The sequence below is a fragment of the Carassius auratus genome, unplaced genomic scaffold (genome assembly GCF_003368295.1).
Source record: "Carassius auratus strain Wakin unplaced genomic scaffold, ASM336829v1 scaf_tig00022723, whole genome shotgun sequence".
NCBI classification, from domain to species: Eukaryota; Metazoa; Chordata; class Actinopteri; order Cypriniformes; family Cyprinidae; genus Carassius; species Carassius auratus.
The window spans coordinates 32,160-36,516 of NW_020525214.1; the positions used below are offsets into that span (position 1 = coordinate 32,160).

At 41.1% G+C, this 4,357-nt stretch overlaps 1 long non-coding RNA gene across 3 annotated transcripts; it reads right to left on the reverse strand.

The window, feature by feature from the left end:
• Positions 1-487: 487 nt before the first annotated feature.
• On the reverse strand, positions 488-3,834 carry LOC113077514 (uncharacterized). Of its 3 annotated transcripts, XR_003281365.1 has the most exons (4): positions 3,772-3,834; positions 3,616-3,685; positions 2,731-2,922; positions 488-612 (listed from the first exon to the last, which is right to left on the reverse strand). It is a non-coding gene; the product is annotated as an uncharacterized LOC113077514 (long non-coding RNA). The 3 variants fall into 3 exon arrangements; XR_003281364.1 differs by lacking the exon at positions 488-612 and having other exon boundaries at positions 2,328-2,922; XR_003281366.1 differs by lacking the exon at positions 488-612 and having other exon boundaries at positions 2,328-2,988.
• Between the last annotated feature and the right edge of the window lie 523 nt (positions 3,835-4,357).

The following is a 4,357-nucleotide window of genomic DNA, read 5'->3' on the forward strand; positions in this document are numbered from 1 at the left end:
TGGGAGATCTAGTTCAGGTGTGGTGCAACAGGATGAGAGTTGCTAGTGTCCAAGTGATGATATGGTGACATCTGGTGGTTGATGGGTTTTGAGTGAGTCCTGAGTGAAGTGCCCTCTACTGAAGTTCATGGGCACTCCAGCTAATGATTATGACATAGCCCCCCCCCCCCCCCTCGGGAACAGGGGCCCGGCGTGGGTTTAACTCGGGAACAGGGCTTAGCTCACGAACAGGGGCGGGCTGTGGGCTGAACTCAGGCACAGGGCTTAACTCAGGAACAGGGATCTGCCGTGGGTTTAACTCGGGAACAGGGGTCTGCCGTGGGCTTAACTCATTTACCCACCAGGGCGGAGCAGAGGACCACCACAGCTGAGAAGATGGGATAGAAGCACACCAGGGCGGAGCAGAGGACCACCACAGCTGAGAAGATGGGATAGAAGCACACCAGGGCGGAGCAGAGGACCACCACAGCCAAGAAGATGGGATAGAAGCACACCAGGGCGGAGCAGAGGACCACCATAGTTGAGCACACGAGACAGAAGCCCACCAGGGCGGAGCAGAGGCCCACCACAGTGGGGTCGATGGAGCAGGAGAGCAAGTCTGGTCAGGTAGGCCTGAAACAGAGAACATAAACAGGTTAATGGCGGCCTCTGTGGCCATGATGAGGTGGTTAGGGAGTTCCTAAATGGAACTCCATAGCCATGCCAGGGCAGACGGTGAGTTCATGGATGGCCTCCGTGGCCATGACAGGACAGACAGTGAGTTCTGGAAGTTCAGCTGAGACGTGGCGAGGCTCTGGAAGATCCGTGGTGATTTGACTGGGTTCAGGAAGATCAGCTGTTACTGGACTTTGTTCAGGAAGATCAACTGTGACTGGACTTTGTTCAGGAAGATCAACTGTGACTTGACTTGGCTCATGAAGATCATTGGTGGAATTTAATTTCTTCATAGCTCTTCTCTGCTGTTGAGGAAGTGTTTCTCAGTCTCCACTTCCCCATGATTACAGTAAGGGAAGATGTGGCTGTCTCTGGGCGGCCAGTGGTGTGGATATCTGTCTGTCTCTATGGTCAGAGTATGACTGCTCCGTCTGACCTCGTCATCTGTCGTCTTCATTTACACTCTTTCACTCTACTCAGATATTCTGCAGTTACGTAGTCTCTATTTAGGACCAAATAACATTCAAGTTTACTTTGTTTTTCTGTTGTTTCAATCCATTAAGTTAGATAATTTTCCTTTTGTGCTTTTATAATTTGTTTAGGCCGAGTTTTCTGGATGCATATTTAAGTGTTCTGATTCTGGCTGTTGTTCGTCGTGTTAGTTTGTTTGTGCAGCTTCAGGACCATCTGAATCAGGGGACTTTTTCAGGGTTCACTTCATGGCTTTTAAGAGCTTTAAAATGGTAAGAGTTGGGGTTTCTCATTTTTAGGCATTCCAAAATTTGATGACTAGTTTCTCAATGCCCTAATTCTGCCCTGCTAGCATTGTTCGTAGTGTTCCTCTGGAATCTGAGGAGACTCTTACAGAACTCCACATGCAGGGCTTCAATCAGATTTTTGTCCCATTTTTCAAATTTGTGATTTAGGAGAGGACCCCACACTTCACTGCCATATAATGCAATAGATTCTATGAATGATATATTAAATATTTTAAGGCAGATTCAAATTGGTATTTCAATTTGGACAGATCTTTTGATGGCATAAAAGGCCATTATCACTTTCTCTTTCAGTTCATTCACAGCCATGTTTACCAGTTGCATTTATCTTCAGCCCGAGGTATGTGTAGTTTGTTGCATTTGAAATTTTGGTCATATTAAGGGTGAAGTTGTGTCTCTTTCCCTGAACTCTGGGTCTTTTCTGGAATGTTAGTATTTCAGTTTTGTTAGGATTAATGGTCAGGGCTCAGGTCTGACAGAACGTGTGCAGGACCTCCAGGTTCTGCTGTAGACACTCTTCTGTTCAACTGCAAACAGCAAAGGCTTTATGTTGGTGTCATGTAGTGTGAGGCCAGGTGCTGCTGATTGTTCTGGGAGTGTTGCTAATTCATTAATGTAGATATTGAAGAGGGTCGGTGATAGTGGACAGGCCTGCCTCACACCCCGCCCTTGGGTGAAGAATTGGGTGAAGAATTTTGTTCGTTTATTTCCTATTTTAATTGTGCATAGATTTTTTTGAAACCATTGTTTTTATAACACTGTATGTTTTACCCTCAATACCTGATTCTAGAAGTTCTGACAGCAGACCTTCATGTCAAATTGAATCAAAGGCCTTCTGGAAATATACAAAACTAGCAAAAGTTTTTTGTTTTGTTTTGTTTTTGTCGATCAGGGTGTGTTGGTGTAACCCTTATTACGAGGTAGTAATAACGTACATAGATTTAATAGTCTAAAGTAGTCATAGAGGTTATCATAAATACGATTTGGACCAGAATCAGAAGACGCTAAATTGTTAAGAGCCTGAGAATTGAAGATCAATTAAAAAGGAATACCACACCAGAATGACAGTTTAGACAAACCTGTATTAAATTCACAGGGTGAAACATACATACAAGCAAAAACACATTTATGAAAAATAACAAACTAAAATAATAAAGTGCGCACAAAAACAAAACAAAACCCTCTCGTATCAAAATCGTTGAGCTCAGTTCGTCCTCGGTTCGTTTAGCCTTGGTTGACAAAAGTTCAGTTTCACCGTTGGGGCCCTTTTTTTTTAACTCTGAATTAGTTTTTGTCCTACCACAACGAAGATGAAGAGGATGATCCAGGCAGTTCGTCTAAAGTCAGAGTCACAAACACGGCTGGCTCGCCACCCAGCCACCCGGACTGGGAATCTATGAATCTCTGGGAGAACGTCTGGAACGTGTGGATCTGTATCACTCCGTGGAAAGGATCTCTGCACGATGTTTCCAACTCTTTACCAAAACCTGACCTATAAATAAGGCCAAATCATTTCTTTCAATTACCATTCAGTGAATAAATGGACTGCTACAGGCTTCTACAAAATAAAATTAAATAATATTTCAGTACACCTATAATGCAGTATAAAAATCTTTCTCTCGTTGTACAACAGCTTTTATGTTTCTTCTCAGGTATCAAAACCATATAAATTTCTCTCTAGTATCAAAATTAAATTTACATAAATTACATCCTCCATAAAGACACATTTCAAAATCAAGTTTTATGAAACCTTACGGTAGTAACATTAACAGTATGAAGAATAAAACTGCATAAATTGCATGTAAACATTAATCAAATTGTATCACTTTAAATAAGAGGCATTAAGGCGTTAGTGTGCTTATTTATCCCCCTCTGCACCGGTAACAGTGGAAAGAATGCACTAAAAATTATTACCTCTTTAAGCTTCAGTGACCACAATTAAATCTACAATTTTTAACATCATTATTTAACAAACTAACTATTTATCAACAGTATGAAAAGTTAACATTTCTTTATGGTTTCAAACACATTAACCAGTATTTCGCTAGCCTATTGTGGCTAATTACCTTATTAAAATATGCACACTGCAGGCTTTACACCTTACACTTTTAGCTTTACACAATGAGCACCTTTGCCTGGCCTGTTAGCATGAATATTAGCGATCTCAGACAGATAAACAACTCACCATTTTAACGGAATTCACTGCTTTTAGCTCCGTGATAACAGTGGATTCAGGCACAGCTTTCGTTTACACTCTATATTACAATAAGGTATAGTTAGTATAATCGATAATGATTACAGAACTTGTTTAATTAACTTTATATTGTTTCGTTCATCTTACCAAGCAGATAACGCAGCCTTCTATGCTCAAATGCAAGCGCCAAAAGAACGTGCAGCCAGTGACACAAAACTAGAGGCGTAACTGTAACGGAGCCTAGCTGGCAGCTGATTGGTCAGTTCAGTACCTCATAAAATTCACCCATTGGCTCACTCACAAGTCCATCAAAGAATCAAAATGAAAGTTAACCCTTCCGTGACTGGGTTAGACAGCTAAATAGGGTTTCTCATTATAAAACCTGGCTACACTGGGTTTAGACGTGGTCTATAGTTCTACAATTTGGTAAAAATCCAATTTGACTTTTGCTGAAGACATTGAGCTCGGTGAGGAAGTGTACGAGTCTTGTATTGATGATATTGCAGAACAACTTCCCCAGATTACTGCCTCTGTAATTGTTTGGGTCTGATGTGTCTCCATTCTTGAATATTGGCGTTATGAGTTAATAATATGATTATTAACAATATCTATGAAATTATACTTTTTTTGATGTCACGCTGAAGGTGTGTGATTTTCATAGTAGTGTACCCTTTAAGCTCACCTTACAATAACATAAAATCTTTCAAAATTACAGCAGTATAAAACCAAAGAC